The sequence below is a fragment of the Hibiscus syriacus genome, unplaced genomic scaffold, assembly GCF_006381635.1.
Source record: "Hibiscus syriacus cultivar Baekdansim isolate YM2019G1 unplaced genomic scaffold, ASM638163v2 tig00002840_pilon, whole genome shotgun sequence".
NCBI classification, from domain to species: Eukaryota; Viridiplantae; Streptophyta; class Magnoliopsida; order Malvales; family Malvaceae; genus Hibiscus; species Hibiscus syriacus.
The window spans coordinates 1,445,011-1,471,142 of NW_024061947.1; the positions used below are offsets into that span (position 1 = coordinate 1,445,011).

A 26,132-nucleotide genomic window follows, 5' to 3' on the forward strand; every position below is an offset into this window, starting at 1 on the left:
AATGTAATTTCATTTTCAGTTGTATTCTATATGAAACATAAATATTGTTAAAAGAATTGCATGTCTTACCTGGAAGAAGTTGCTGCCTTTGAGGGTTTCGAAGTAGACTAGAGATCTTTGGCAGGTTTAGAATCTGCACTGATGGCTATTTTCCCCATTGCAACCTCCATTGCATCCATATCATGCATCTCCCGCTTCTTTTTCTCGGAAACTGCAACTTGGGTTTGCGATGAAGATCCCGATGGCTCTAAAAGTCGGGGGCCTGCATCGATCCGTGGATGAAAAAGGCACTGAGCTGCAGTGGGACGTTTATCGGGTATGAAATCAAGGATCGGGACCAGGAAGTCAGTCATGCCACTTGCATCTTGCTCGTTGAACTCATACTTGTCCACGAGGACCTTATTCAATGGCCAGAAACGCAACCGGCGAATGTGTCTTAAATCACCATGTCGATTAAAGTCCCGTGAATAACGGCCACCCAAGGCAATCTACATATATTTCATGATATAAGTTGAAATACAGGAGTTCTAAGAAAGCAAACTTCTTAACAGGTAGAAATCAGAATTCTCACCTTGCGAGGCATCATTCCTAGAAGCTCCATCATCAAAGCTAAGTGGTCCTGCACAAAGGGGATAAGAACATTACATCCATCAAAACATTGTTATAAAGAACAACTTTCGGTCCATTTGTGTTTTAAGGTTTTCGAGTCTAAACTTACTCCATGGCATTTTGTAGAGGATTCAAATGTAAATCAAAATAACAGTTTTCCTAAAAGTCCATGCTTTTCATTGGGCGATATACTTTTAACATTTCAAAAGACCCAAAATCAGCTTAAGTTGAATGGTTAAAGAATAACTCAGTTGTCCTGTTATGGAACTCAGACCTGAAATTTAAACAGATAAAAATAGGGGCTCCGAAATCGAGTATATCTATTAGTTGTTCCCATTAAAAAGCCCTAAAAAATAGGGGTCCTAAAAAATAAAGGCCCTAAAATCGAGTATATCTATCGGTTGTTGCCATTAAAAAACCCTAAAAAATAAGGGGCCCAAAAAAAAGGGTACCGAAATCGAGTATATCTATCAGTTGTTACTATTAAGAAGTCAAAAAAAAATAGGGGTCCCAAAAATAAGTTCGAAATCTAAAGGTCCATTTATAAGAATTTGCACAGAGTCTCCAACAACCTAACCACGACCCTGGTAATAAGTTAAATCAGTCATTACTCATTAGAGAAGTAAAACTAAAACAGACAACCTAAAGAATAGGTAAATATTATGCCATGCTTCCGTATGCACACAGCTTAACAAAAGTATTCAGTGCTTCCAAAATACACATATACAAATGCAGACATAAGTACATGCATACACAAAAAGTATATACACAACACAAATATTCTCACATACATAAAATTACTATTAACTAAATACAAAATTTGATGTCACGGTCCAAAGATTTAAGAACAATTTAAAAATGCTACCCCACCATTCAGCATGTTCAGCTGTTTGTAGCTCTTTCAAAACAAAAATCTGAAACAGCTGCATTGAGCAGTGACTACTCTGAAAGTTGCAAGAGAATATGACCCCTTTCAAGTGCATAAATACTTTTTTTGGGAGGGTGAAGGTGGATGAGAGACAGAGAACCCATAGAAGCACATAACCCGAAGTAATAAACGCCCTCGATAAAACTCATCTTCAAACATAGTGTTCAAAAACTATATCCTTGCACAATCATGTAGGGGTGATCATTCGATCGAATTGAGTCAAAAAATTTCGAGTTATTCGAGTTGACGAGTCCTATTTTACAACTCAGAGTTGACTTGAAAATTTTTCAAGTTGAATCGAGCCGATTTTTCGAGTTTTTGTTTAAATTTAATTGTAAATATTTATAATATTATAACATTATTTGATTCTAATTTAAGTGACTTTCTATAATCATATATACAATACCAATATATTTCTTCATATTTTTTCATATGTGATATACATATATCATACAAAGTTCAAAGACTAGACTCAAACTTGAAAATATCTACTAATTACTAAAAATTTCGAGTTATTCGAGTTGCATTTTACAACTGGATTTGAACTTGAAATTTTTTCGAGTCGAGTTTATGAAATTGCAACTCGAAGTCAATTCAAGTCGAGTCAAATCGAGTTTTGCTCAGCCCTACAATCATGAGCTTATAAATGTACAAGAACAATGTTATTCTTCTGAATAGAATCAGCTTCCAGAAAAAGGAAGCAAAAATGCAGGGCAATAGCTTCCAGAAAAAGGAAGCAAAAATGCAGGGCAATACAAACCAACAAGATTCCCCGAGTGGGAATGACCAAATCTTACCTTTTAAAAGGTAGATCCGTAAACGCTGTCAGAAAATGACTCCATTGATCATTAAACTTTTATCTCAAGAATGGATAAGCTTACATTCAGCTCAACTATCATTTCTAAATAATATAATACTGAAGTATATTGAGCTGACTTTTTACTTTTTCTTGAATACCTTGTTGACACATGTGAATATGGGGATATAGTGCCCCAATGATCCTCCAAATGCATGGGAGAAAAACTTAAAGAGAAAAAAATTGAACATACACATAGCAAACACATCTATACCTAACAATCATACCCAAGTCCGAGTAACATAGACACTACATGCGCATTTCAGGTTACAACATTGTAGAAACGAATAACAGAATTCCTTGGGATCAAGAGAAGTGGGAAACCTGAAGTGAAACAACTAAATGAAAAATAAGCGAGAATGGGCTAGAAGAAAGATTTCCCATCATTGAACTTTTTAAATCTCTCCAAAAAGTGAAGAAACAAATTTTCAGTTTACCACACCTCTATAGTTTTACAAAAACAAGTAGCCTAACAAAGCCTTACTGGGTCCACTTAATGTCAAAATTTCAGCTGGGAGCCAAATCAAAGTAACGTGATTGTTGAATTAAAGATATGGCATCTCCAAAGAAAATCCCTCCAAACCCGTTTTCAGCATGGTTTTTAGAACCGGACCGGTTAGCGAACCGGACCGGTTAGCGAACCGGTTATGCTATCGGTTCACTAGTTCAACCGGTCAAATCGGTCCGACCGGTCGGAAGAACCGGACGACGTCATAATTATTTAAAAAAATTAAATAAAAAGTATCAAAAATATTTAATAAAAAATAATTTTTTATATCACAAGTCATATTCAAAGCAAGTCATAACATATATAAGTTAAAAATCATAAAATCAAGTGAAACAAAATGATTCAAATTAACTACAACATAATATTTAAGGTAAAACATATTAAATAATAAATATAATTATATAACTATAATTAAAAAATAAATTTTGGGTTAAAAAAATCATAACAAAATGATATTGTTTGGTTTAATTTTTTTTTAAAAACAATCTCACATGACTAAGAAACATAGAAGAGCATCCCAAAAGTCTAAAGAGTAAAAATATGAAAACAAAATAATCTCACATTGCTAAGAAACATAAAAGCGCATCACAACTAACTTCTATAAATAATAGAGGTAATTTGACATTCTAAATCATGGAGCCTTTTGGTGAGCATTGAGTGAACTATTCTTTCACTTCAATCAAGCTCGAATTTTAGGCTTCAATCGAGCTTCTAAATTTTTTTTAGTTCAAACCTTTTTGAGTTCAAGTTTCAATATTATATTTCGAGTTTGAGTTGAACTTGATAATTTTTAGCTTGTGAGTTTGAGTTGAGTTGAGCTTACTTTTAAAGTTTTCAATTTCGAGTCGAGCTCAGCAATACTTGAGTTCGACTTGGCTCGTTTAACAAACGACGTTGTTTGATTTAATTTTTTTTTTTAAAAACAAAAATCCCGGGTTTTATCGATTTTTTCCGGTTTTCAGCCGGTCCGGTTCGAACGGTTCAATGGTTCTGGCCGGTTCACTAATAACGGTTCAACTGATTTAGATTAAACCGGACTAAATAACGATTCCCGATTGAACCGACCGATCCGGTCATATTTTCAAAACAGAAGTTTTCAGTGACATGAAAAAGAGAACAAACTTTTATCCCTGTTTCAAGCAACTTTTCTTTTTCTTTTTCACTTTTCCAAAAAAAGGAAATAAATAATTTTAAAACTTTAAAAGTGCACACTGCCTTTAAAGATTAATGTCACGTGTTGAATGTACTTTCATTAAGAGAGACTGTGAATCTTAAAACGATACACAAACATCACATGTGATGCAAAAAAATATATAAAAGGATAAGATCATTGTAAATAAAATACCTCGTCCCTGTCGAAGTTCTCGCCGCTATGAGGATCAAAGAGTACATCACCCGTTGCAAGCTCAAAACAAATGCAAGCAAATGACCAAAGGTCTGCTGACGTAGAATACTTAGATCCCAGGATCACCTCAGGACATCTATACTGCCTCGTCTGGATATCATTAGTAAACTGTTTATATGTCCAACATGCATTCCCAAAGTCAACTAATTTGCACTTTAAGTGAACTGATGCCAACAGTTTCTGCCTTGTGGTGCGGCTTCCTCTCTTATTACCTTGACTTGCTTGACCGGTATCCTTTGAACCATCAGCATCAGACAATCTATTGGCATCGCTAGAACTAGTGGGACGTTCCTTAAAAGAACCCACATTTGGGTTTTCACTCGTTGATGGCTCAGCTGCACCTGACGTTTCAGGGTCCATACTGGCTCCTGCAGAAACTTCCTTCTCCACACACCCTTGAGCTGCTCTCTTAGCCTTTCTCCGAATCTTTTTCTTTTGATGTCTACTCAAGTCCCCATTTGTCGACTTCAAATAGTCCAGCAAAACTTGTCCTTGCTACTGGGAAGGATGAGAGGAGTGCCCGACTTTCTTGGATCTTTAGATGGATCGATCATTGACAACAGTAATATATTTTCAGGCTTCAGATCAGTGTGTATAATGGAAAGCTCCCTATGCAAGTAATCCAAGCCCACTAGAATATGAACACATATCTCCTTGACCATATGAACAGGTATGCCACGATAATCCGAGTATTTGATGAGTGTCAAGAGATTATCTCCCAGGTATTCAAACACCATACAAACATGCTGTCCATTCGGACCTGAATGCTTAAAATGATCTAAAAGCTTCACTACACATTTTTGATACTCTTTATCCCCATCTGCAATCTGTTGTAAGATCGTTATCTCATCCATTGCAGCCTCAGTATAATGTTGTGCACTTTTCTGTATTTTCAATGCTACATAACGCTGTAGTTAAAAAAACAATTAAATCCAACATAAAGAAAAGCAGTTTACCTAAGTTTAAAAAAAAAAATCATATTTCTTAGAGATTTTTGCTGTTCCATTGTCAAAACTGAAAAAGCAAACAAATGCATTATCTGGAAATTCAGATAAAAGATTCTTCTTATTCTACTCAGCTCAGATAAAAGCTTTTAATTGGTTCTTTTAACCCTGCATATTCTCTCCTCTGTTTTCGAAAAATAAGTCAATAAAATATTACTAACAAATAAAGAGAAATAGTTTTTTTTTTTGGATAAATTTCTTGAACTACAGGATCGGAAAACACACAAATCAGCTATTACTAAAGGAAACAAAATAACTACAGCTAAGAAGCCATAAGCTAACTTGTTGAACAAAGTAGATAGATTAAGATGAGAAGAGAAAGGGATGTACAGAGAGCTGAATGTCCCAAACGAGCCAAACGGTGGAGAAAAGGCCCAACCGAGCTTGCTTTGGACAACGTAACGTCCGTTCTTGAAAGTGTCGCCGATTCTAACGGCGTGATAACCGCCTCGCCGGTAATCTTCCGCCCCTTCGTCTTCCGACGTGTTATCGCCGCTCTCACTTCCGCTCCACTCTTCTTCCTCCTTGTCTCCCATTCCCTCCTCTTTCAAGTATAAAAATAAATAAATTTAAAACTATTGTTTTACAATTTTTTTTTAAAAAAAAAATCAACAGTTTGTCGATGAGATTCAGCTAGATAAGTACATGTTGCAGCCACAGCTAAGAAAGCGAAAGACAGAGGGAATTTCCTTTTTCTGTTTGGAATGAAGGAAAAACTAAAGAAAAAAAGAAAAGAAAAAGACGCTGCTGTTGTTTGTGTGGGCTGCTATGTCAGGAGGTACTTCGAAATCGGTGATTTGACATAACTGATATCTTTTGAGTCTAATATCTTTTATCTAACATTAATTGATTAATATTTCTTTAAATATTACATTTGGCATAAAGGCGTTTCTCTAATGATGTACTTTATTGAAATTTGTTTACGTGGATGTAAGACGTAATTTTAAGGATATATTTTTTAATCACGTGTAAAAATCGAATGTTAATATTATAAATATTTTTAAATTATTGTCAAACATGTAATTAAATTTTATTAGAGTGATATTTATGTAAAAACGTCAACATTATTTATTTATTTATTGTTGTGAAAAATCTTTCTAATTTCAAATTTTTAAATATTTTATTGTAAATTATTTTATAACTCGACAAATTTTGATTTTTGCATGAAATAACATAATAAGTGTAATATAGTATAGGAAAACTTTGATGATAAATAATTTAAAATATGAATAATTTTATAAAAGTTTTATAACTAGTATTTTTTTTACAAAATGATGATGATGATGAGAAATATTTTATAATTTAAAAAATTATAAATTTCATATATTTTTGAAAAAATTATTGACTTTTAAAATTAATTGTTTAAAAATATAAAAAATATTAAAATAAACTTTTAATTACAATTGAGGGATCAAATGAATTATTATTCATTAATTATTAATATTTATTTTATATTTTTTAAAATTAATATTAGAAAGAATATTTTAAATAAAGAGGTGATATTTTAATAATTAATGAATAATAATTCATTTGATCCCTCAATTGTAATTAAAAGTTTATTTTAATTTTTTTTTTATTTTTAAACAATCAATTTTAAAAGTCAATAAATATTTAAAATATATATAAAATTTATAATTTTAAATTATAAAATATTTATTATTATTAAAATCATCATCATCCTTTTATAAAAAAAATACTAGTTATAAAACTTTTATAAAATTATTCATATTTTAAATTACTTACCTTCAAAGTTTTCATATACTAGATTACACGTATTGTGTAATTTCATGCAAGAATCAAAATTTGTCGAGTTACAAAATAATTTGCAACATAATATTTAAAGATTTTAACGTAGAAAGTTTTATTCACAACAAAAAAATAAATAAATAAAGTTGATGTTTTTACATTAATATCATCCTAATATAACTTAATTACATATTAGACACAATTTTAAAAATATTTACAATATTAGCACTCAATTTTTACACGTGGCCGAAAAGCGCATCCCTGGAAACGCGCCTTACGTAAAGCGCATCTCCGGGGACGCGCTTTTGTGCCACCTCAGCCGAAGGGTGTTAGTTCGGGAAATATTAATCAAACGATGTTAGAAAGAGAATATTAGAGTCAAAGGGTATCAGTTATGTCAAATTATCCTTTGAAATCGGGGTATCTTTTTCTTCTCCATTTTATTAATTCTTTGAGTAACTACATCATTCATTGTATTTTTCTTTTTTCTAATTTATTCATTAAACTTTTGAGTTATTTCTATTTTGATCACTCTAAATTATTTTATTATTTTTATGGTATGACGTGATAATTTTTATTATTTAATATAAAAATAATTTAAATATAAAATAAAAATAGAATGTGGTCGTACACTGTTCGTCAGCTTTAGATGCCATCGTCAATAGTAGAAGATGATAGTCGTTCGATCCCAGATTTTATCGACCACTTCACCTCAACCTCTTGAGCCCGAATTCGATCTTCATTTTGACGGAATATGCTCTAAATCCTATCAAATGTCTAAAAATAGAAATATAGATCATCATAGTAGTTTGGTCCCAAATATTTTTGTCGGAATATGCTCCAAAGTTTATGAATTGGAGATGGAAAGTGAGGGACCTGAAATGTTTTGATAGAGATTCAAGGGATTTTGACATTTTTTTGATGAAACAACCACCATATTCGGACTCAGGATGACAAAACAAGTATCTTGATACAACTTGAGATCGAACAATTGTCGATTCTGAAGGTCGACGGTGATCGATAGTAAAGAGAAGGAGTTGTGGTCGTCAATGGATGTTGGAATAAAAAAGATAGAGGGGTTAGGGTTAGGGATATAATTTTATTATTTATTTTAAATTATTTATGTATTAAATAATAATAATAAAATGCAATGTCATAGAATAATAATAACAATAAAACAATTCAAAATGACCAAAATAGAAGTAATTTGAAAGTTCAATTAGTAAATTGAAAGCTCAATTAGTAAATTGAAAAATTAAAAGTACATTGAATAAAATATAAGATATAATAAAATTCATTAAGTAATGGTGTAGTTTACCCTAAGTCTTTTAAAATAAATTACGTCATATATCACCAAATTTTGTTCATTTACTGATTTATATTATTGAACTCTTAATTTTTCTAATTATAATATTAAACTTCAATTTTATATTCAATAGTTATGTTCCATCATTATATGTTGAACTATATTTTGATATAACAAATTAAGATAAAATGTTTTTGGACTTGAATTGAATTTATTCAAAGTTTTTCAAAAATAATTTAAAGTCCATTTAACTTGGAATTGAGCACAAAATGCTTTTCTAGACAAGAAGTACTGATATTTACAGTATCTATACCTCATGAATAGTATAAACATTGTTCATATGGTACCGATACCAAAGGTAAGGAAAGTATCGATACTCATTAGGTAGTATCGATATTACCAACATTGCTCAGATTCCAGAATGCAAAAATGGTACGGATACCCAAAGGGGTACCGATACTATTTTACATAGTAGTATCGATACCATAGGCTTAGTATCGATACCGTCAGGCCCAACGACTAATAACGACTAGTTTTATTTAAAAATAAAAAAGGTAGTACCGATACTCCCTGTAGGAGTACATGTACACTCTGTACTGGGCAGTTTTATTTTGCAGATAAATCATTCCCAACGGCTAAAAACGACCACAAACTCATTCCAACATATAAATACAAGTTCAAGACACTTGAAGAAGGGTTAGAACACCTATATATCCAAGCATTCAAACACAAGAGAAGAGTTTTCATTCTTATTTTCTTTTCTCTTGTAAATATTTTGTTCTTGTGAGCTTTAAATTTGTAAACACCCTACCTTTTAGAGGTTTTATTTGTTTACTTCTTTTTATCCTTTTGTAAAGGGGATTGGTTCTAGTTTAGCCAAGTGAAAAACTAAGGAGTGTAAATGTTATATCTTTGTTCTTGAAATAGAAAGAACAAATTAGTGAATTTGTTGGAAAATCCTTAGTGAGGAGCTAAGGTAGTGGAGGTAGACTTAGTTGAGAAGTCGAACCACTATAAATCGTTGTGCAAAATTGTCTATCCCATTTTTTCTCCTTACTCCCTAATCATGTTTTACTAATTCAACTCCTTGTGCAATTTTCGGTTGTCCAATTTGAGCTTAATAAATCCCAACACTTGGTATCATAAATTGACTCATTAGAAGGTTTAACCACCTTGAGACGTTCCTAGAAGAAGCTCTACCGATTCCCGACGTAACCGACAAAGAGATGGCTTCAACCTCCGGTGCTTATTATATTGAAGATTCTCAAACAGTCAACAAGTCACCCTACTTCAATTGAGAAAATTATGTCTATTGGAATAATAGGATGATACACTTCATTCAAGCCAACGATCTAGGAGCTTGGAACTCTATCATGAAAGGATCCACCATTCCAATCGGCGAGATGGACGATTGTTGTGATGGAGAGAAGAAGAAGTTCCAACTTAATGCTAAGGCTATGCACATTCTATTTTGTACATTAGGCACAGATGAATATGAAATAGTCTCCTCTTTTTCCAATGCCAATGAGATATAGGACAAGCTCCAAGTCACTCATGAAGAAACCGATGAAGTGAGGGAAACCAAGATAATCCTTCTTAACCATAGCTATAAAAATTTCAAGATGAAATCGGATGAAGATATCAAAGCTATGACAGATAGATTTTCCGTGATTTTCAACGATCTAAAGGGATTTGGAGAAGTAATCCCTAATGAGAAGCTTATGAAGAATATGATATACTCTCTTCCAAAGTCTTGGCAATCGAAGAAGACGGTGACCATTGAGGCTAAGAATCTAAAGTCTCTCACTCTCGATGAGCGGATTGGATCTCTTCTCACTCATGAGTTGATGGTGAATGAAGAGGAAGAAGATGAAGAGAAGCAAAACAAAAAGAAGAAGAAGAAAAATGTAGGCATTGCCTTTAAATCCACTAATGAGAGCAATCAAGATTCAAGTAAAGAGGTGGATGAAGACAATGATGATGAAGAAGAGATGACCAAGCTCTTCAAAAGATTCAAGACTTCTAAGGAAGTGAAGCATGAATTGAACAAAAAGAAGAGTCCCCCGGTGTGCTTCAATTGTCAAAGAACGGGGCATATAAAGTATGAATGTCCCCTCCTAAAGAAGAAGGGATCAAGCAAGAAAAAGGCATTTGTGGCAGCTTGGAGTGATGAAGATGACTCTAATGATGAAGATGAAGTAGCCAACCTATGCGTCATGGCCATCAATAAAGATTCAATGGTAATTTCTAACTCAAATGAATTTGATTCTTATTCTTTTGATGAGTTACAAGTTGCTTATAATGAGTTGTATTTGGAATTTGAGACCATGAATTCCAAATATAAGAAATTAATTTCAAAACTTAAAATTGAAAATGATTTGGTTTTGAAAGCAAAAGTTGATTTTGAAAAACAAAATGAATCTTTGAAAAATGATTTAGAGCTTTCAAAAGTCAAAATCAATGATTTGGAAAAAGAAAATTTTGATTTGAAAGTTAAGCTTGAAAGCTTAACAAAACAAAATGAATTAATTTCTAAAAACAACTCATTATGTTTAAAAATGCAAAAATGCTCACATTGTCATTTTCATGGTCACATGGAACATACTTGTCCTTTGAAGAAAGGAAAACGTTTTAAAATTAGACAAGTATGGGTTCCTAAGGGAACAAGGGACATTGAAACTAACGTTCCAGGATCCAAAGCAATTTGGATACCAAAATCTACTTAAATGTCTCTTGTAGGTGTGTGGGAGCAATGTTGATGAAAATGAAGAAATTGATATGCTTTAGCTACACTTTAAAAGGAATGAGTAACCTCTAAGCTTAAAACTTTTTTATTTTGATTATTTGGTTGCTCATTTAGTTTAAGCATGCATGAGTTTTGATTTTAAATGATTTTATGTTTTCTATATCATGTATGTTAAAAAGGTGTTATGATGAACACTTTTAATATTTAATGATTTTTCATAATTTTTAGTTTATCATAATGAATTTTGGTCAAAATTGGATTTAAATGCAAATGATATATCTCTAACAATTGATATCAATTTTCAAAATTCTTTGAGTTTAAATTTTTTAAGTTTTTGACATAAATTTAAATGTTTATGCATGTAATTTAAAAATGCAAATGATATCTCTTTAACAATTGATATCAAAATTTTCAAATGCATAACATTTTTGGAAGACTTTATGCATATGCACTAAATTTCAACATTTGGTATTGTATAAAGTATTTTAGACTTCAATATATTGAATTTCATATGCTACTAACATGTTTTTTATTCTTTGTTAAAATTCAATTTTGCTTAAGTGTCAAGCTTTTAAAGTCAAATTTTTGTTTGAAATGCACTTTTTGATGGGGAGCTTTGATTTTTTAAATGTTTATAATATCAAATGTATCACTTACTCTCCAATGTTATTTTTAAACTTTAAAGTTGAATTATTTTTTATATAACAAAAAGGGAGAGAAATATGAGTTTGAAAAATTCAATTTCTTAGTGAAAAGGGGGAACTGAATATTTTCATACATTTTCAACAATTGGTATCTTTTTCATTAAATATTTTATTAAGAGGGAGTTTTGCCAAAAATAATTTTTCAAATGTTTTGTTATATCAAAAAGGGGAGATTGTTGAACTATATTTTGATATAACAAATAAAGGCAAAATGTTTTTGGACTTGAATTGAATTTATTCAAAGTTTTTCAAAAATAATTCAAAGTCCATTTAACTTGGAATTGAGCACAAAAAGCTTTTCTGGAAAAGAAGTATCGATATTGTTCATACAGTATCGATACCTCATGAACAATACCGATACTGTTCATATGGTACCGATACCAAAGGTAAGGGAAATATCAATACTCACTAGGTAATATTGATACTACTAGCATTGCTCAGATTCAAGAATGCAAAAAGATATCGATACTACTTTACATAGTAGTATCGATATCGTCATACCCAACGACTAGTAATGACTAGTTTTATTTAAAAATAACAAAGGTAATACTGATACTTCCTGTAGGAGTATCAATACCCTATGTATTAGGCAGTTTTATTTTGTAGAGAATTCATCCCCAACGACTAGAAACGGCCACAAATTCATTCCAACATATAAATACAAGTTCAAGACACTTGAAGAAAGGTTAGTACACCTATCCAAACATTCAAACACAAGAGAAGATTTTTTTATTCTTATTTTCATTTCTCTTGTAAATATTTTGTTTTTGTGAGCTTTAAATTTGTAAACACCCTACATTTTAGAGGTTTTATTTGTTTACTTCTTTTTATCCTTTTGTATAGGGGATTGGTTCTAGTTTAACCAAGTGAAAAACTAGGGAGTGTAAAGGTTATCTCTTTGTCCTTGAAAAAGAAAATAACAAATTAGTGAATTTGTTGGAAAATCTTTAGTGAGAAGCTAAAGTAGTGGAGGTAGACTTAATTGAGAAATCAAACCACTATAAATCGTTGTGCAAAATTATCTATCATTTCTTTCTCCTTACTCCCTAATCAAATTTTGCCAATTTAACCCCTTGTGCAATTTTTAGTTGTCCAATTTAAGCTTCATAAATCCCAACATATACCTTTAATAGTATAATGATATATATATATTATTTATTATGACAATAATGATATGGATCATTTAATAATATTATTTCAGTGCAATTTCCTTCCTCCCCTCTTTTCCTTTTTTTCTTTTTTTACAGTGTGTGTCAATTTTATGATCAATCTAATTTTTTTTCTTTAATTTTGTTTAATCAGCGACACCGGTTTTGATTCTGGTTGCTGTCTGTCGGTTGTCTTTTTTTCTTTGTTTTGTAGTTTTTAATAAGAATAATTATGTTTTTATGACATGTTCTTTGTCTTTATGGCACGTTTATTTCTGTCTTTGTGACACGTTTTTCTCTACCTTTTGGTAGTTTACGGTTTTTTTCGTTGTTTTCGTTTATTTTTCTCAAGGTTAGATTTGACATCGCCACGACTGATCAAGATGTCACTTATTTGTTATCATGCTGATCTTCCATGCTTTGGACCCTAGGATTGATTTGGATACACGTTTACTTTCGAGAACAGTTTCCTCACGTCGCTTGACTCTTTTTTACGATTTGTATGTGACTTTTAGTAGTTTCATCCCCTTTTGTGGTTCGTTTGCCGATGTAGTCAAATTTGTTTGTATCTTTATTTTGTTCGAGAATTAGTTAGATTTTTTAATCTTTTCTTTTTTTGGTCATTGTGTGATTTATATGACTAGTTTTTGTGTCAATGGTTATAGGAAAATGTCCTAATTATAATTTAGTTTATGTTTACGGTTATGCTTGTAAATATTCATTGTAATTCTGGATATTTTTTATTTTTAATAAAACTAACGACTTTCTAAAAAAATAATATTATCTTAGTCAAATAAGATTCACATATTTTTTTTTTCATATAAAACCCCCTCGATTTCAAATCCTAAATTCCCAATTCATTTTACCTTAAATCTCAAATAGGAAACTTACGGTGGCAGATATCTGAAATTCATGCTCGATGGACTCCCTATGTTTAATTTCAAGGCCACTCAAAGTCATTTTCAACAAATCCGTCAACTATTGGACCGTCGCCTTTCCCATTGGCAACAATCGTCTCGGTGTGATTTGGGATAGCGTGGCTTCCGAACTTATCCGGCTCAATTACGTAAGTAAACGAATCAAACAAACACGAACGAATGCATATTTATTTTTGTTCGTTTGCTTTTAATTGAATAAACCAATGAACATGAACAACTAAACAAACATAATTTTATGTTAGTATTCATTCGTTAAAAAATATAGCTTGTTTGTGTCGTTCATATTCGTTAATTGAAAAGATAAACGAATATAAACGTAACGAATATAAACGAACGAACCTAAAATGTAATTTTCTTTTAAATCAAGTAAAAATTCTGAAAAGAGTATAAATAAATAAACATAAATGTAAATTTAATTAATCGAACGGGCATCAATAAATCGATTATCGAACATGAATGAACGAATTACCAAATGTAAACAAACATAAACGAATGGATTATGGAACGTTCACGAATGTAAATGAACCAACGAACCCTTTGTCCGTGTTCGTTCATTTAATTAAAGGAACATAAAATCTTGTTCAAGTTCGTTCGTTTAATAAATAAACGAACATAAATGAATTTCTTTCCAAACTGTTCGCTGAACGTTAAGTTCGTTTACAGGCATACGCTCAACTATAAATTAGAATTATATTTTTATTTCACTTTTTATGAAAATTTGTTTAAATTTCTCATCGTCATTTCATATTCATGGCATCGAGGTTGAGAAAGCGAACAAGCGAATGATAAGACCTTTAAAAATGATATACATTACATGATGGTATAATGTTTATCTTTGTCTTAGAGTTATGGGAAATATTAGTGTAAAATGATTGTACATTATAAGCAATTTTATAGAGGACACACTTTAGACTGGGAATCCTGGATACAATACAAACCCCAATGCCCCAAATTGCGGTCGTGATTTCGGGTTTACCGTGATTGTGGCCGTCACGCGCTATTGGGTGCTATTGCGGGTGTAGCGGGTAACTCGGACGGCGACGAAACCGCTATTTCGCGGGTGCTATCACGTTTTCGGACCGTGATTTGAAACCCTGGTTCATATGCTAATTGTCTAGTTGTGTATGTGTTGTGCATATTCAACGCATTTATCGCCTCCATTTGCATTCTCCACCCCTTTGAATCACATTCTCGGTCTCGAGGGGTTCTGGTTCAAAGATGACCTGGTTTCGTCTAGTCCAAAGACACCAAATGATTGAGCCAAGGAGGAGGTCTCTGTCCTTTCCTTTCTTCGGAAAATATCCCGGTTGTTCTAGGTTCAAACGAAGCCATTCGGTTAGTTCTATTTGGAGGAATTTATCAATCACCTCAGGTTTGTACTTCCTTCCATGTTGTTATTGCAATTGGACATTCTGTGGTGTTTCCACAACACGCGCAGCTTTGATCATCTGATATATGGCGCCTTACTCATTCTTCATTGGTCATAAGCCGAGTTTTTCCTATTAACCAAAGTAGCATGCGAACTCTCGGGTGGTCTCGATACTTTGCTATCGAAACCCAAAGTTGCGCGTTCTCATCCGCATTGCAGTTCTTGCGATAAGCATAAGCGCTAGCAACGGTGAATCTTCTTTTCTTTTTTTTCCATCTCCACGTTGATGTATCATTTTTACTGCAGCCAAGCTAAGTAATGCTGGTTCTTGAATCACGTTGTGCACCAACTCCCACCTCCAGTCCCCTTTCGGGGCAACCATGGATTGTATAGTAGTCATTCCAGAATTTGCCAATGACTTGTCCATACATGTGTCGATGAGGGCGCGTCACGGACTTAGCCTAGTTGGTTCGGTTGCTAATCCGTGTGGCACTCGAAAGGGACGCTTCCCAACCAAGTCAGCCTTAATCTCGTAGATCTGATCAAGCATAAACAAACATTGCGTTAGATCTTTATAGCCACATGGTCCTTCGACCAATAATCCAAGCCCGTGGGGCATAGGGGATGCACACCTCAACCCCCGGACTTCTCCGAGAGAAAAATGTTTTATTAATAAAAGAAATATCGGGTTACAGAAGACTCACCCACACCACCGATTAGGCCGTAGGGGCGGCCCTTGATGGTGTTCACAAGACACGTACCTTTACATGTGGATCAGCCCAAACTCTGCCGGCTGTCCACCCCCTACATATATGCGAAAACAAAATAGTAGAAATGCTACCTATAGACGTTGAAATGCTCGAACAAGGGACAGTAAGTCATACTCCTACTCCCTACCTAAAACATTAAAATGCTTGAAAAGAGGACAATCTTATTCTACCCTGCCACTAGGCCCTATACATGGTTGGCCTTGGCGTACCTACCCGGTTGTGGCCCCATAAAAGGGACGGTCACGACAATCTCCCCCACCTAATTTGTCGACGTCCTCGTCGACTGCTTGGCCTGAAACTCTTCAATCTGTTGCTTAAATGCCCTGAGATCATACTCTCTTTCCCAAGTGTTCTCTTCCTGATCAAAGCCTCCCCACTTGACTAGATACTCCCGTCTTTGCTTTCCACCCACCTTAACAATTCTCCCTGCTAGAATCTCGTCAACATGACGCTGTGAGGGTGGTTGTGTGCCGATTGACTCCCTGGCAGACATACTCTGATTATCGATATTGGGATCGGTGTGAAACGGCTTCAAATTGCTCACATGGAAGACAGGGTGAAATCTCATCCAAGTAGGAGGGTCAACTTTGTACGAAGCATTCCCCACCTTTGCTACTATTGAGACTGGACCCTCGTACTTACGCACCAAGCGACGATCCCTCTGGCGTAAAAATCTAAGTTGTTCTGGCATCAACTTGACTAGCACCAAATCTCCAACCTGAAAGTGTAGGTCTCGCCTGTTACGATCTGCGCATTTCTTCATACGCTTCGTTACTTTCTCTAAGTAAGCCTTGGCAATCTCCATATTCTGCTTCCACTCCCCCACAAAATTTGAGGCACGAGGGCATCTACCTTGAGAGGTCTCATCCACAGTGTGAGGAAGTCTTGGCTGCTGACCTGTCACCAGTTCAAAAGGGCTTTTATTAGTAGACGAACTCTTTTGTGAATTAAAACATAATTGCGCCACATCCAATAATGGAGGCCAGTTCTTCTGATTGGCCTGAATAAAGTGCCTCAGGTACTCCTCTAAGAGTCCATTAAATCGCTCAGTCTGACCATCTGTTTGAGGGTGGTAACTCGACGAAAAGTTGAGTTGTGTCCCTAATAACTGGAACAATCCTTTCCAAAATTTCCCAATAAATCTTCCATCTCGGTCACTGACTATGCTCTGAGGAATGCCCCAATATTTCACCACATGTTTGAACACCAACTTAGCAGTCTCTTCCGCCGAACAATACTTTGATGCTGGTATAAAAGTGGCGTACTTCGAGAACCTGTCCACTACCACCAAAATTGATCCAAGATCTCATACTGGAGGCAAGCGTGATATAAAATCCAAGGAGATACTCTCCCAAGGTCGGGCGGGTACGGGTAGTGGCTCGAGCAACCCAGCAGTCCTCTGTCGATCTACCTTATCTTGTTGACAGATAAGACATGTCTTGGTGTAATCCATCACATCTTGGCGCATTTGAGGCCAATAATACCCTTGTCCCAACAAAGCAACAGTACGCCTCCAACCCGGATGCCCGGCCCATGGGGTATCATGACATTCCTTCAACAGCTTCTGTCGTAGATTTCCAGCTCGAGGAACAAACATTCGTGGCCCCTTTGTCATCAATAAGCAATTTTCTATCCAAAAACATTTCGAAACACCCTTTTTAACCATCTCCATAAGGGCCTCCACTTGCGGATCTTGCTTGGAAAAGTTCACAAGGAGCTGACGAATTTCATTGGACACTCTACTAGCGGATATAGGGGCCACACATCGGAGTGCTGCCAAATCTGCCCTGCGACTCAAAGCATCAGCCACCTGATTCTTTTTCCCCGCCTTATGCTCAAAGTTGAAGTCAAACTCGGCCAGAAACTCTTGCCATCTAGCTTGCTTTGCTGTTAGTTTCGGTTGTGTAAGGAAGTGGCTAACTGCTGTATTATCGGTCTTTACCACAAATTTGGAACCCAACAAATAATGCCTCCAAATCCTCAAGCAATGAATTACTGCGAGAAGTTTTTTCTCTGGAGCCGTATATCTCGCTTCAGTTTCATTTAGCTTCCTACTCTCAAACGCCACGGGATGGTTGTCTTGTAAGAGTACGCCTCCAATTGCATAGTCGGATGCGTCTGTCTCTACTACCAGAGGTTTTTCCAGGTCTGGCAAGGTAAGCACTGGTTCACTGATTACAACCTTCTTTAAATCGTCAAAGGCCTCTTGACAGTCCTTGGACCAAACCCACTCGCAGCCTTTCTTCAGCAAATCGGTGAGTAACTTTACTCTACGAGAATAACCTTCTACGAATCGTCTATAATAATTGGCCAAACCAAGGAAAGATCTAAGCTCACTAACATTTTGTGGGGTCAGCCACTCCTGGATAGCCTTCACCTTCTCTTTATCCATACGAATGCGCCCTCGTTCAATGATGTGGCCCAAAAATTGGACTTGCGTTTGGGCGAAAGCACATTTCTCCTTCTTTACAAACAACCGATTTTCCCGTAATCTCGTCAGCACCAACCGAAGATGCTCCAAGTGCTCTTCTATCGAATTGCTAAAATCATTATATCGTCCAAGTAGATGACTACGAATTTATCGAGATAGTCATGGAACACCTGGTTCATTAAAGTGCAGAAAGTAGCGGGAGCATTGGTTAGTCCAAAAGGCATAACGAGAAATTCAAATGCTCCATACCGAGTTACACATGTCGTCTTTGGCTCATCCCCTTCGGCCACTCTCACTTGATGGTATCCCGACCTGAGATCCAACTTCGTGAAATACTTAGCATTACTCAGCTGGTCGAACAAATCGGCAATCAACGGAATGAGATATTTATTCCTGACAGTCACTTTGTTTAATGCTCTATAATCAACACATAATCTCAAACTCCCATCATGTTTTCTCTGGAATAACACAGGTGCCCCGAAAGGTGACTTCGAGGGTCGAATAAATCCTGCTTGGAGCAACTCATCCAACTGTTTCCTCAACTCTGCCAACTCCGGAGGACTCATCCGATATGGGCATTTCGCAGGAGGTTTTACTCCCGGAATTAAGTCAATCTCATGGTCCACCAACCGTCTAGGGGGCAACTCTTTCGGCAATTCACCCGGCATTACATCCTCAAAGTCTCTCAGCACTTCTTGAATATTCCTGGGCACCATGCCAAGATTGTCATCCTCTTTGGAAATTGGAAAGACTAAGAAGGAGGGCTCCCCCTTTTTCACCCCTCTCTTAAATTGGATAGCGGACAATATCTTCTTCCCAGGACGAGGGAGAATCGTAGCTGGTACCACACATGGCTGCTCCCCCATGAACATTAAACAACTTGATGCCGGAACAGGAATCACATGGGATGCCATCATAAAATCGAGCCCTAATACCACGTCAAAATCATCCATATGGGAAACAGTGAAATCTACACTTCCTTCCCAAGACCCAAGCTTGATACTGACCCTCTTCACACCTCCACATATCATTGAAGCGGCAGAGTTAACTGCTTTCATTTGTCCCACCTCCTTGGTGACAATCAACTTACATCTCTCCGCTTCCTCAGGAGAGATAAACGTATCTGTGGCCCCTGTGTCGACTAGAGCTTTAGAGGTTTTCCCATTTACTGAGATGTCCACATACATCAATCCCCTCTCTGGTTCTTTCCTCAAGTTACTCAACTGAGACTGTAATGCAGTTATGAATCGGATGGAGCCCATTCTAGCCGGCTCAGGCTCAGTATCTCCCATCGGAGCGTTCACTCTTTCTCCGTCCTTTGTTGTTGCTACCATGGCATTAAAAGCACTTCGTTGTGGACACTCTGCAACTCGATGAGGTCCATTGCAAAGAAAACACCTTAACGAGGGTCTATTCCCTCCATTGCTCGATCCAGGACCAGTAGGGACTTTATTTTGAGCTGGGTCCCTTCCAGGGACTCTTCTATTTGCTCCCCAACTCGATGTATTCTCCCCTCGAGCCAACTTGTTCCCACTAACCTGTTGGGTGTTAGCTCCACTCCCAGAAGGCATCTTGCGCTTTCCAGGATGATCGTTATAATCATTAAGGCACTCGGCAGTAGCTATCGCTACTGTCAAATCTTGAACCTTTTGTCTCTGCAACTCGAGTCTAGCCCATGGCTTGAGCCCTTCAAGAAAATGAAACAACTTATCTCTTTCTGACATATCCTTTATATCCAACATCAAGGTTGAGAACTCTCTCACATACTCCCGTATAGTCCCCGTGTGGGATAATTCCCTTAGCTTCTTACGAGCGTTGTAATCAACATTCTCGGGGAGGAAGGAGGTCTTCAACTCCTTCTTTAACGCATCCCAAGTCGTAATGGAGCACACTCCATCTTTGAACTTGGACCGCCACCATAACTTGGCGTCACCACCTAGATACATCGAAGCCATTGCCACCTTATCTTCCTCAGACTCCGTGCGCATAGCCCGAAAATACTGCTCTATGTCAAATAAGAAATTCTCAAGCTCTTTAGCATCCCTCGCTCCATCAAAGCGTTGAGGATCAGGGATCTTGGCTCGTATGCCCACTCTTTCAATAGGGTTTGCGGTCAAACTAGCTACCGCTGCCTGAAGCACACTGACTTGAGCCTTCAGCTCATCATACCCAAGTTATATCACGCCTATGGCATCTCTTGCCTCATTTCCCAAATCAGTCACTGTCTCAAGCAAATCTTCTTGGGTCTCCTCTACTCTCCTCATACGATCACCAGATATCATATGAGCTCTAAGGGCAGCTAGTGCGACTTCGATCTCTTCTAGCTTCCGTCGATCAACCGAACCAGTCTCTTGCACAACTGGCTCGGTAGCTTCCTGCTCTACACCTCTGTGAGAGCTTGTCGATCCGCCATTTCGTGTGCGAACCATTCTTGGTGCAACCGGCTCAGTAACTTCCTGCTCTACACCTCTGTGAGAGCTTGTTGCTCCGCCATTTCGTGTGCGAACCATTCTTTGTAACTCGCTGGCACCTCTATGCCTGCAACACAAATAAGCACAATCGTGCTTAAATTAGGAAGGAAAAGAGCACCGCTGTGCTGAATCCATAGCACCTCTGTGCTAGAATTAACGATTGAGCACCTCTGTGCTTCAATCGAGAGCTGACACCTCTGTGTAGCCAAAAGTGATTGAGCACCTCTGTGCTTCAATCGAGAACTGACACCTCTGTGCAGTTAAAAAAAAATGACTGAGCACCTCTGTGCTTCAGCCGGGAGCTGACACCTCTGTGTAGCTAAGTTGATTGAGCACCTCTGTGCTTCAATCGAGGACTGACACCTCTGTGCATCCAACTATGACTGAGCACCTATGTGCTTCAATCTAAATTCTGGCACCTCTGTGCATTGGAATGATTGAGCACCTCTGTGCTACAATCTAAAATCAAGCACCTCCGTGCTTTTACAAATGACCGAGCACCTCCGTGCTGCGGCTTGAGGCGAAGCACCTCTGTGCTAGGTTTAGCACTTGTGCACAGCTGTGCCACAAGTAGGTAACAAGCACTATCATGCTTTACTCAACAAAATGAGCACCTCTGTGCTTTTAGTAAATGAACACGCACCTCTGTGCTCTGATACCAAGTGTCACGGACTTAGCCTAGTTGGTTCGGTTGCTAATCCGTGTGGCACTCGAAAGGGACGCTTCCCAACCAAGTCAGCCTTAATCTCGTAGATCTGATCAAGCATAAACAAACATTGCGTTAGATCTTTATAGCCACATGGTCCTTCGACCAATAATCCGAGCCCGTGGGGCATAGCGGATGCACACCTCAACCCCCGGACTTCTCCGAGAGAAAAATGTTTTATTAATAAAAGAAATATCGGGTTACAGAAGACTCACCCACACCACCGATTAGGCCGTAGGGGCGGCCCTCGATGGTGTTCACAAGACACGTACCTTTACCTGTGGATCAGCCCAAACTCTGCCGGCTGTCCACCCCCTACATATATACGAAAACAAAATAGTAGAAATGCTACCTATAGACGTTGAAATGCTCGAACAGGGGACAGTAAGTCATACTCCTACTCCCTACCTAAAACATTAAAATGCTTGAAAAGAGGACAAGCTTATTCTACCCTGCCACTAGGCCCTATACATGGTTGGCCTTGGCGTACCTACCCGGTTGTGGCCCCATAAAAGGGACGGTCACGACACCATGGTCACCTAACCACACGTCCTTCCATAAGTCAAATGTAAGCCATTACCAAAGTTTCAAGTAACTCCATTTCTTACATATTTTCAGACTGTTTCGATACCTTTTCAAAATAGAGAACTTCCCTTCTTACATCCATTAAAAAAGCCTCGTTATGGCCTCCCATCTCAACCGATTGACAAACCTCGTCTAGTCGGACAATGTGTACACCCATTTTATCCTCAGTATGACCCAAAATAAAATTTTCTAATTAGTCGTTCCATTTCCTCACAAGTTCTCTTCGGTAGCTTGTTTGCATTTTTGAAAAAAAAATTGTTGACAGCCGGATATGCTTTTTGTTTTGTTTTATTTTATCAGCCTGCTTGCAATTTAACTATTGTTTATCGATTGTAGTTAAATCATTATTCCAGAAATTAGCTTTTCATCTCTCTCTCTCTCTCTCTCTTAATTTCCATTTTACGTGTTCATTTTCTCGGCAGCCAGATTGTTGTTTATCTTTCGTTTTTGAAGTATTATATATTTAACTGGTTAGTTTTTTTATGAGATTGTATCAGTTTATCGAAGCTGAATGTTTTGAATTCATTTAGTTTTGCAGAAAATAAAATATAAAATATATTGGCTGCTAAAGTTTCATGGAAAAGAAATATAATTAGTTCTTAGCTATGCGAATGGAAATGGAATGTTGTTTTAGTTCTGGCATCGAGATTTTGGCAGCTAATGTCATTGGGGGGTTCTAGTGTTCATTTCAATTGCAAATGAAATCTTATTTCTGATGGTGACAATTGTTAAATATAGCTAATAACATGATGGTTGAAGTGAATGATTAGGCTTGTGTATGGTTATACATTAGATTTGGTGTAAATTGCCTTGTGGAAATTGTTATTATCTATAGATGTTCTTGCATTATGCATAATGATTTTATATTTTCAATATCCCAAACCTCATACTCAACTTATGATCATGACATGTTAGGACGGAGCTTTGCCGATTTAGTGGTACCAAGATATACCCTGGGAAAGGCATCAGTTTTGTCCGTTCTGATTCTCAGGTAAGTTTTCTTTTAGTTGTGATTTGAAGCGGTAAATTATATAGTCACATTTGTAATGAAAAGCCTTCATGTACTCTTTTAGTTCTGATTCGCAGGTAAATTTTCTTTTATTGCTGATTCTCGGGTAAATTATATAGTCACATTTGTAATGAAAAGCCTTCATGTACTCTTTTAGTTTGATTCTCGGGTAAATTATATAGTCACATTTGTAATGAAAAGCCTTCATGTACTGTTTTAGGTGTTCCTCTTTTCGAATTTGAAATGCAAGAGATACTTACATGGACAGCCATGTACAGGAAGCAACATAAAAAGGTGAGTATCAACATTACAATTGCACATATCTAGACAGAAAATATGATTTTATGACTACATATCAATGTTTGGTATAAAATGAACAATTTTAGCCTTCTTTTTCTTTCTTTTATCAATATGATAAAAGCTGGAACTAGTGTGCATGATTTATAGTTCCTGTCCTGATTAGAAGTGACTGCCTTCTATATATTTCCAAGCCCAGTGATTTATTTCCGTGTTGTTTGCATTTAGGACATCGCCCAAAAGGCTGTTAGGAAGAGGAGACGTACTACCAAGAAGCCTTACTCCCGACCAATTGTCGGTGCCACTTTAGAGGTTATCCAGAAGAAGAGGAGCGAGAAACCCGAAGTCCGTGATGCTGCCAGGGAAGCTGCACTCAGGTGTGTGTATTTTCGTTTGACATATAAGCTTCATTTAGCATAGTCATTGCTGGTTTTCATGTAGTAAGCTTTTGTATTTGTGGGGAATACATCTGAATCCTGCAGAGAAATCAAAGAAAGAATCAAGAAAACTAAGGATGAAAAGAAGGCAAAGAAAGCTGAAGTAGCGTCAAAGCAGCAGAAGACACAGGGCAAGGGTAAACTTCCAAAGGGCGGTGCACCAAAAGGTCCCGAGCTCGGTGGTCGTGGCGGAAAGTGTTGAGTTGCCAAATTATTATCTGTTTTTCGCTGGCCAGAGAAATGGGGTTAGTATTGTGTTAATTTTGAAGTCATTTTATGGATTTAATGGCATCGTTAGCCATCTTGTTTTTTGAATTTAAGATTTTGGTATGCTATGAGCTCAGTGTTAAAGTTGAGTGATTTTATGGATTTTATGGATTTTGATTTTGTTTCATCAACCTACATGCTTGGAATTTGATCAAGTTGAGAATGCAGTTTTCCATCCTTAAGTCACAGCTTAGTCATTTTCCTTCTCTCAAACACCCATCATTGGTGAATCATTTGAAAAATTGTTGGTACTATTTCATATTTTTTTTAATATTCGTGCCACCAAGAGTAATTGAGCATGTAAGACTGTGATTGTGCTGATGTCAAGCAGCAACTAAGAAGTTCGATTCAAAATTATAAGCTCAGTTTCTCTCAACTTCTATCGGATTTTATTTTTTTAATCAAGTTCAAATAAATTTGTTTATACAATAAAAAGTTGTAATTTTTATTTTAATGGTGTCGGTTATGCTTGCAAGGAAATTTGACTTGATTGACCTGAATTTAATTTTGGTCTTATTTCATAACGAGCTTGTTCAATTTGATCCTATTTTTTTTTATACAAATTGTTTATAAATTCTTAATTCTTAAATCGAAAGTAAATACACTTAGATATTGTTATAGTAAATTAATATTTCCACCTAAAGCCATCTCATGGTTCACCCGAAAATCTTCATCAACGATCAACATCAAAGGAAGACCACCATTTTGCATTTTGGTTAAATAACACTTCAAAGCCACGGAAATATGAGAAATTTGATCATTCCTTATATAATTAAGGGTTAACTATGCCACTAATCCTTTTTGTTTTCGATTTGACCGATTTTGATCACGATTTTTTTTAATTATGTTTTGTCTTTTAGGTCATCTATCTGTCCGGTTTAAGTCCCTCATCCGTTGTTATCTATTAACTCATTAACGACCGTATTATGTGGTAATTTAAAAATAATAAACAAATCCACGAAGTCACTTGGAAGTGACGTGAAAATAAAAGTTTATTAAAAAATAAAATAAAAATCTCAAGAAGCTCACTTCTCCTCCTCCTCTGTTAGAAAAGTCTTTGTGACAGAGATTCAAGAATATATGTTAAGAAAGGAAACTTCTTCTTCTTCTTCTTCTTCTTCTTCTTCTTCTTCTTCTTCTTCTTCTTCTTCTTCTCTGTTAGAAAAGTCTGTGACAGAGTTTCATGAATATATGTTAAGCAAGGCAACTTCTTCTTCTTCTTCTTCTTCTCTGTTAGAAAAGTCTTTGTGACAGAGATTCATGAATATATGTTAAGCAAGGCAACTTCGTCTTCTCTGTTAGAAAAGTCTTTGTGACAGAGATTCATGAATATATGTTAAGCAAGGCAACTTTTGTTCCTCAATTCAGCTGTCTTAGCCCTTCACTAGATTCGGAAGAACACCCTACCAACAATGATGGAGAACCTCAGACTAATCAATAGGATTTCGTTAATATGGTTGCTGAAAATAGACCATTGGATCCAACAGAACATGACAATGCTGTTGAAGAAGAGCCTCTGACTCCAGCCAATGCTAGATAACGCTGAAATTAGGAAGGCCTCGGAGATGAGGGTTCAAAGATCTACTGATGATCTCTTGTTTACATGGGCGTCTAGTGGACTTATCATTACAATCTCAGTTCTTTTGTTCAAAAAGTCCATGAAACTAACGGACATGGTGTTGTTTTCATGGGTGGTTCATAATTCTTCCCGGAAAAGATGGGTGGTTCAAAAAGTTCATGAAATCTAGAGGACATAGTGTTGTTTTCATGGGTGGTTCATGAAATCTAACAGACTCCATAGGTTGAAAACTGGAGAGGAAAGGAAAGAAATAAGAGACCGATAACCATAGTACTAAATTACGGCCGTAACGCAGCGTAACGGCAGTATCGTA

At 36.3% G+C, this 26,132-nt stretch overlaps 2 pseudogenes; one reads left to right on the plus strand and one right to left on the minus strand.

Moving 5' to 3' along the window:
- On the minus strand, positions 1-20,202 carry LOC120154878 (annotated as a pseudogene).
- Positions 20,203-22,841: 2,639 nt separating this feature from the next.
- LOC120154303 lies at positions 22,842-24,175 on the plus strand (annotated as a pseudogene).
- Positions 24,176-26,132: the final 1,957 nt, after the last annotated feature.